The sequence below is a fragment of the Cucumis sativus genome, chromosome 1, assembly GCF_000004075.3.
Source record: "Cucumis sativus cultivar 9930 chromosome 1, Cucumber_9930_V3, whole genome shotgun sequence".
Lineage (NCBI taxonomy): Eukaryota > Viridiplantae > Streptophyta > Magnoliopsida > Cucurbitales > Cucurbitaceae > Cucumis > Cucumis sativus.
Window position 1 is genome coordinate 15,403,474 of NC_026655.2, and position 9,768 is coordinate 15,413,241.

The window sequence follows — 9,768 nt, forward strand, 5'->3', positions numbered from 1 at the left end:
CGATTTTTCTCTTTAATCTTACGTTCGTAAATTTTAATTAATTTCTAGATTGAATAATTGAATAATTGAATATTGTTGCCCATTCAATTTCAAAGTATTCAATGCTTCAAAAGTCATTCATCAATTAACTTTGCTCATATATTATACACGTAAGAATTTTCTAAAGTCGGGTTCCCCAAAAAATAATTCCCTCAAGAAAAGCACTTTCGGAAAATTTCACCGTTGTGATGTTACAACCGCATATTATAAAAAGTTAAAAAGTCTAATAAATCATGCGGAGTCAAATTAAATGGAGACTCTAGAAGCATTAATGCTATATAAGAGAAACTTTTTAATAAATAAAATGTCTATTATACCCCTATCTTGAAAGAAAAAAAACATAATAAAACAAAAAGAAAAACTCCAACTAAACAAACCAAAATAAAATTTTCATAAAATGTTTGGGGAAAATGGAAGAGATATTAGAATGTATATTAAAATTAGAGTGAAAGATAGATGTAAAACATTTTGGTTTGAAAAGAAAATAGTATAAATAAAGTGATGAGGAGGTAAAAAGAAAAAATGGAAAAATATAAAATCCGCTGTTTGTTGGAGGGTTTCATTTAATATAAGAAAGGGAGAAAATTGTGAAAGTGGGAAAATAGGAGGGCATTTAAGAAAAATGAAAAGTGAAAGAGAGAGGAGGGTGAGTGAGAGGAGTAGGGTTAGGGTTTAAAACCAAGTTGAAGAGAGAGAAGGGTATTATTACAAAAGCTATGGGCAGCGGCAGTGAATAAAAATAAAAATAAAAAGTATTAATTAGTTTATTATTTTATTTTAAAGAAAAAGGGTGGGATAAAATAGGGAGGCGTTTTGTGAGACAGTTTGAAGGGAAGGGGGGAAAGAAAAATGCCACGTACTAAGAATACCAAACTCACACAGCTCATCTGGATTCCACGTACCCCCTAGCCCCTATATATGGTTTCCCGTGGGCGATTTTATTATTCCCACTTTTCTTTTTTTCTCTTTTCTTGTTTATTTCAAATAAATAAAATAATATAGGTGGACATCTGTTCTTTATGTGGAGTGGGCCCCTAACCTTAAACTTTGGGTTGAGTATTTCACATGGGACTGGGGTCCCACCTCCCTCACGCTTTTCTTTTCCTTTTTCTTTTTTCTTTCTTTTTTCCTAACGGAAATTAACCATTTTCATTTTCAAATAATAAAGTTACATATTCATTCTTTTGTTTTTCAAAAATAAATAAACGGATATCTTCGCCTCCAACCTTATCAATAAATATATTCATAAATATGAATAGAAGTCCGCTATACTCTTTGGTCTATCGTTCATAAAATTTATAACCAATGAGTAAATGAAGCTTTTTCTTTTAAGAAATTATTAAATATTATTGTAAATGAGAAATAAGTACTTCTAAATTATTGCAAAATCAGAAATATGTTCATGGAATAAGAAGTTACTCACATGCCCGAAATAATATTTAGGCACGAACCAAAAACGAGAAATAGAAATACTTGAAAGAGAGAAGTTGTTCACAAGCAGTGGCGAATCCAAAAAATTTATTGACAGTGAGCTTTCAAATTGTAACTTATAAAAAAATATTATACAATTAAGACTTGAACTCTATGTAATAGGGAAGTTGACAAGCATTGTTACCACTAAACTACCTACAAATAATAAATATTAATTGGTTTTGTTTATACATATTATATAAATACAATAAAGTTGAGGGGACTAAGCCCCTGGACCTATACTAAATTTATCGTTGTTCATAAGTGAGAAAAATGCAAGTGGTCAGAAACTTGGGTACTACACTAGATGAGAACGAGTAGCGAAGGACGAGAATGAGAAGTAAGAAATAAAAACGAAAATAAATGTGTAACGAACTGACTTCACATGCAAATGAGGTTATTTTGGTAAATTGTCATGCACCACAATTTAGAAACTAAATTGTCAGTTTTATGAGTCCATAGAACCAAAAGTAAAAATATATATATAGCAAAATAGTTAAGTATATAACATCATTTTTAAAAAATTGTAAATGTAGTAAAATTTATCAAAATCTATCATTGAAATACCATGTTGTAAATATTGGTCAAGCAGTGATAGACCATAAGAGTTTATGCTATATTTATAATTTTTAAAATGTTATTATATATTTAATTATCATTTCTAAAGTTATCACCCATTATAATTATGTATTAATTCCATACTTACAACTTTAAAATAAAAATTAATTTTCATAAATATAATAAACAACGAAAATATTTATGGCCAACGTAAGAAAATGTAAAAATTCTTTTAAAAATATCATAGATTTTTCATTTCTTTTCATTATCACAAATTTTTTCTTTCCCACCTCTTTTAATTTTTTACATTAAATTTAAACATGTACCAAAGACAAATATAAACATTGCAAAGATTTAGAAAAGAATCAAATTTAAAGGATGTTTACCAAGGTATCAACTAATCTTTTGTATTTTTCAGGTTGGATGAGATTTGTTTGTTTTGGAAATTATTTCGTGTAAATATTGGTTCGTTATATTTTTTAAAAGACTCCTGAAATAAATTGGTTGGGTTTTAATCTCATAGGTTTAATTCTTAAAACTTTTGATTTCATTAAAAAAGGAATTAACAAAAATTAACATTTCAATCATATGTTTACAAATATAGTTAGTAGTATAAGAATTGGAATAAATGTTTATTATTTAATTCATTTAAAAATACTTCAATTCTCTTATAAATCATAATATTAACTTATATATTTATGAACCTTTCAAAATTACGGTTAAAGTAAAGAAAAAGCGTTGAAAAGTTGTTCAAAAAATAGCTTTAAAATATTCGAATAATATCATATAATTTTAGAAGGAATATAATAAGTATACTTTATGAAATAAGATTATTTAAGTGCATAGAGATGTGACATTAATATAGTGTTAAAATGAGTGAATTTTTGATGTGGTAGCCAAGCCATAGCATAAGGAAACAATTTTATACATAATAGGGATTTTTAGTCCTACCATTGTTGTATATATTAAACAACTTAATCTATAAAGGAATGATTCGTGAGTTCAATAAAATCATATTGGGCTGGTTTTAAAATAAAATTAAATAGCTTTGCAATCTTCAAATGTATGAATCTTAGTTGTCCTTTTAAATTCATGGGACCAATTTAACAGTTTAGCATTTTAATTTGTTGGCTATAATACATCTCCTATTTTTCTTGTTTGTTTATAAAATAAAAATTAAATATATGTATTTTTCAAAAAATAAATTTATTTTGTTACTTATTATTTTTTTGTATTTTTATTGTATATATATGTGGTATGTGATGTATGTAACGTTGGCAAACCATAAATAATACCCAACAATAATTTAATTTTTTAGACCAAATAAGAAATCTATAGTCCCCTGAGAGGTTTCCAAATTTGGAGATTTGTATTTAACTTTTAACAAAATAAAACACATATTTAAATTTATGAAATACTTTTCAATTTTTCTAATAAATATGAAGTAGTTTCGTTAAAAAAAAAAAAAGAGTTACCATATTATTTTTTTGACGTTTCTTAAGTGCTTGAAAATTATTTGTAAAATGGAAAAAGGAAAATTGAGACATAAATGAAAATAACGTAGGAACAAAAATAGAGGTTCAACATTACCATAATTTTCAAAATTAAAATGATTATTTTTATTAAACTAAGAGTGATTATTAACCTAATATTTGTTAGAATTATTTAAAAAAGGATTTAAAATAGTGATGGTTTTACACCCAACGACTTGCTTCAACTGCGTGCGCTGACTGCACCTTCAATTAATACTTAGACTCGTAAAGGTCAAATGTTATACAATTATTTTCCCAAGCAAACATGTGGATTTGACTATATATTTACATGTTATGGTTTATAATTTTTAGTAATTTACTCACTCTGTATACCATTTGCATTATTAAGATTATTGAATTATATTTCTTATAGATACACATAAACTAATCAAAACTTAAATTTGTTTATGAAGGGTAAAGAATAGACATTAATTAATACAATTTAAACATAATAATTATTTTCATGTATTTTTGTTGATGGAGAAGGAACCAACAAAAGGGGTCCTTTAATTAGGGGATATGGCATCATAGCTTTAGACAAGTTGTGATGCTTTTAATCTATCTCAACTCCCAAATTGTGTTCCCTTTGCCTTTCTTTTTTGAAAAAGAAGAAAAAAGACCCACACACAGACCATTTAATTTTATGTACATTGGGGGAGACACCAAAAATAAATAAAAGAAAGGTCACAGGCTGGTCATGTTTAATTGTTTGTTGGAGTGGCATCTTTCATTTTAGCATTATCATGACCATCAATTATTGTATCTATTTACATTCAAATTCCAAACTATGATGCTCAATTGCCTAATGCTTCTGCCAGGAAAAGAAAAAGGTCAATGTTGAGGCAAAATTACAATGATAATATTTATAAATATGGTAAAATTATTTATCAAACACACACTTTTATTTTTAAAATTGAAAAAAAAAAAAACACACACCCACAAAGGTTACATAAATAACATATATGGTCGAAATTGATGGTATATTATACCAGTTTATAACAGTTAAGCTACGTTCATAGTTATAATTACATGTATTATTTAAAATGATAGTGGACATTATTTACATTCTAAAAAAAGATATTAGCTAAATTAAATTATAAAAAACCTTCAAAAGTATTATAAGTACCCTCTTGCTTTAAAAAAGTCGTAAAATTCCTCTATTGACATTGGACATTTGTTTTTGTTTTGTTATTTATCATTTTTTATATTTTAAGTATAGGGATCGGATGATAAGAGGAAAACAAAATTATTTTATTTTTTTAGAAAATTCCAATAAAATAAAACTTCAAATAATTTCATCAACAAACTTAGTTTTTCAATGTAGTTTTTTAAACTTTTCAAAGTATAGTATAACATATTTGTAAAAGTCACAAAAAAATTTTTTGTTTCATCCAATACTAAAATTGAAATTGATCTTAAACTATAGACTTTTGAAATATATTAAAATTAGATATAACATAATAAATTAAAATATTTTCAAAATTTAGATTTTATCAACGACGATAGACATTGATAAATGTAGACATATTTTTATCTACAATCTATCGATTACAAAGTTTCAAAATTTGTTATATTTATAAATATAAAATATAATTTATATAAGTTCATATAATAAAAAATTATAATATTAAGTATTTAAGATATCAACCTCGATATCTTCCACTCGTACATTATGAAATAACATATATATAATAAAGTAAAATAGAGAATAAAATAGAAAACTCCTTGTCACCTCCAACTTTGATTGACGTTGAAGCGAGTCGGATCTATCTATTCTCTTTCATTTTGATTCATATCTAATTCATTTTAGTTATGTTAACCATTTCTTGAATTAATAAAAAAATCATCTTAAATTCTTTAACCTATTGAAGGATCAATATATTTCGTTTTATATAAAATAAAATATAATCAATTAAATACTTATATTATAAACTACAAATGGGAGTGCTATTATATGCTACAAATTGACATTAAATAAAACATTTTTTAGTGGTTGAACTTATCATCCATAATTTGCCACTAAAATTTGGTAATATGGGACCATAGAATTTTCTTTTTTAGAGAAAAAAATACTTTTAATGGTAATACCCTATACTTTGGTATCAATCAACCATGGTTTAAAGTTGACAATATCGTCATTGCATAGATTTTTCATATATTTAAATAGAGATCATAAAATATAACTTTTATTAATTACTTTGTTGATGGTTAATCAATGCAAAAATAACAAAAACGACAAAATTTAGATCTTTCATCTTTACATTTTTGTTTTTATCGAGTAATCTTGATGGGATTTGAGATAACATATATTTAGTGTTAGTGTTAATGAATTAAGTTTTACTATTTTTATTTCATATATTAATAACATTTAATAGACTAATTATTGTTTAAACAACAAGACTTTTAGGGAATGACATGCGGTTGATTTTTCTCAAACAACTTTTTGAAGTTCAAATATTGAATTCACGATCACATGGGTTTCTTTCTTGTATATATAATCCATTTTCATTACTTTTTGGAATTTCCAACAATATAACATTATAATATGCATCTTACAAACAAAATACTTCTAGAAGTGCATTAGTTTACAAAATCATGAGATCATATATGTTTCATATAAAATTTTTGAAGTTAAAAACATGGGAAAATTTATTGTGTATTGTTGAACAAACACTTTTAATTTGAAACCTAAAATTTGTAGTGTAGTATGTAGAGGAGTGGACTCTTCAAAACCTTGGTGGGGTGAGTAATTGAAAATGTTGTCCATAAAGAGAAAGTCCTTGGAAATGTCTTATTGATTGACATTTCTGTTTTTTCAAAAATGAAGAAAAATAATTTGTGATCAAAATTGGAGGGCAGTCTGAAGTTGCGTAATCACACAATTATATTAGAAAAAGAACGGATGGTCTAACAATGTCAAACATTTGTAATCTATCATTTTCTGTTTTCTATTTTCTATACAATTGTGTTCCATAACTAATCAACTTTTTTATTTTTATTTTTAAAGATAAAACTTTTTTAAAAAATTACAAACCAAAATTGAAAATAAAACAATTTTTTTATAATAAAATATACACTAAAACATGGAAAACAAAATTAGTTACCAAATTAATATATATGATTTTTGTTTTCAATAAACAAAATTTTAAAACATAACAATTTAGTTAGTTATTCCATCCAAATTTATAATTCAATTTTCATATTTTAAAGTTAAAGACAACCTAGTCCAATCATTAAAAGAAATGAAGAAATGTCTTATTAATTTTAAAAAATGAAAGAAAAACAATTAGTGATTAAAATTGGAGGCGATGTGATTAATAATTGAAACCCTAAGCTAAGTTATGAAATGTGTATTTCTCTCTAGCCATTAATTTAAATAAGAAAGAAGTGATGTGAACACAAGGAATACTCTCATCAAGTCTCTATCAAGAAAAACAAAAAGTTTGACCACCTTTTTTACTTTGAATCTTCCAATTATTTTGATTCATATTATTGGGGTATTTGATACTTTCATCAAGGCCATATGTTGGAATAAGTCAAGTCCGTGTTAGCATGCCCCCAAAACAAAAAAAAGTAAATATTATTCCATGTTATTATAGGGTTAATTAGCATACTTTATGTGGGGGCCAACAATACTAATGCTGATGCTCGTTGAATTCTGTTAATAAAATATGGTTCAACGAAACATATTGACTATGAATGACAAGAAAGAGAAGAAAAACGATAAAGTAATAAGCCTTCTAATATTTTAAAAATGCAACAATTTGAATGTTTTAATAAGATTCGTTTTGTATGAAAACTATAGGGGTACTGTAATTTTGAGATTGTTTGTGTTTCTTTATCTCAACCAATTAATTTTGTTATTTAGTTTTGTTGATAATTTGATCCTTTATACTCGTGAATATTAGTAAAATTAATCACAAAAATGAATGAGAATGATATTAGAATGCATTCAATTAGAAAAATGTGTCATCAAATAGTAAACTTATGTATAACTTTAAAAAAATATAACAAACCACCGTGATGTTTTAACAGTAATTTCAAAAACGAAATACCCACGAGAAAAAATATAATAAATATAATAAAATGTTAATCAAAATGAATTTAGGAAATGTAGCATGGTTTGAAAGGTAATGTTGGGTTGATATTTATCTTAGTTCTATTTCTCTTGAAATGGATGCAACAAAAATTAAATGTCATATGTATTATAAACTTTAATTCTTAATTAATGTCTAATAAATGATAGAATATTAGCTTAGTTTTAATTAACATATAAAATTAAAAATTTAGAAACACAATCAGAATCTTGAAATAAAATTAGAAATACAAACTTGTGAGCAATGAAAAGGAAGGAAATTACACACTATTAACAACAAAACTTGCTTAAAGCTTAAGCAAAGTAAAATTTAAATGCGAAATTAATAGTGTTCTTCAACAATATCAAATTATAGTAAGATTCCATTGAAGGATACATTGAATGCAACCATACTCCAAAATCTCTATCAAAAACAGAGAAAAGATTCCCCAAAAAAGTGGAATATATTCCTAAGAACATAATTTGTGGAAGTTCTTGATAAAGAAATCAAGAAAACATTTCAAGATGTAATGAATCATCATCCGTTTATTACGACTTCGCTTGCATTTGCCAGTTGCAAGAATCAGAGAAGAAGAAACAGAGGAAAAGATGCAAAAGAAATGAAAGAGAGAAAGAAAAAAAAACTAATTATATTTCAAGAAAGACTTGTAGAATCGTCAAGATCCAATGTCGTCTCGAAATAATCTGTACACAAACAGAGTACTATATCTACAAACTCATCTGGAAATTCAGCGAAGGAAGAAGATCGAAATCAGGAACAAAAACAGACATCCAGATCTACTACACGTACAAACGACTGATTAAGCAACTAAAAAAAAGGGGGAATTCAAGAAACAGCCAATCCAGTTGCATGATCGTTCATCAAACAAAACCTGGAAGGTCGAGGATGAAAATTCCTCCGCCGTTGAAGATCGTTACTGGAGGGCTTAATCATCTGGAGCAGAAATGATCTCAAGGCATTAGCCTTTGCAAGCTCCAAGTCGGCAGTGGTAATGAGGGAAAGGGATGAAGATGAAGACCTAGAGGAGGAGATCTTGTGGCGGTTCCGGTGAAAACTGCAGCGGAAAGAGCCGGGATGGGTGGTAGGAGAACAGAGACACTTCCGAGAAGCGCCGTTGGTCGGGAATTTGTGAGTGGAGGATCCAGATTTTGAGGCCATTGAATTTGAAAATGTGGGAGTGATTATTATTTGTGGACTGATTTTTAGGGAAAACTTGTGGAACAAGATTGGTGTTTTGGAGTTTGAGGTTCTTTCTTTTTTAAAACTATTTTTATATTGAGTTTTCAAAAACCTTTAAATTACTTTATTGCCCTTCCAATTCCCTTTTAACTATAATTTGTTTGGTTCGTTGTGGAAATTTAAATTTTTGTTAGTTTGAGTAATTGTTGGATGTACTTTAATTTTGGACTTTCTTTTAACACCCAAAATTTGGGAATCAATAGATATTTCCTTTTTTCTTTATTCCATTTGAAAAATTCAACTAAAATTTATAACCTCCCTACCTACAATATTCAGATAACAATATTGTTTGAGTTCATTAGAGGACATAGTTTTATATTAGTTGGACTTTTTAAGATAAATGATGATTCGTGTCGCAGCTGAAATTGGATCGAGTGAGAAATTTACATCTCATCATCGACATAATAAATTTGATCTTAATATGAAATATAAACTTTTTAAATTCTTTCTCATTCTAGAGTTCTCTGGTTTTTCTTTGTTTGACCGTTTTCTCTCCTACAAATTATAAGTTTATTGTTATTGTTGTTACTGAATATCAACTTTTTCTTTTATTTATCTTGAGTACGATGGAAATCACATTTAGGAAGTAGTTTGGGGATACGGGTAAATTAAGAGTTTACTTATAAGACAAGGAAATGAGCGAAAGGAATTGGAAAGTGGAATTTAGAATGGTGGTCCAATACTTTGGAAGATGATTAAATCCAAAAGTGGAAGATATAACTTATAATCCCAAAAAATTACATTGTGGGATAATTTTCTAACTTTAATGATTCATAAGATTGTAATCCTCAATATCTCACTTCCACTTTAAGTGAAAATGAAAAAAGAATTGA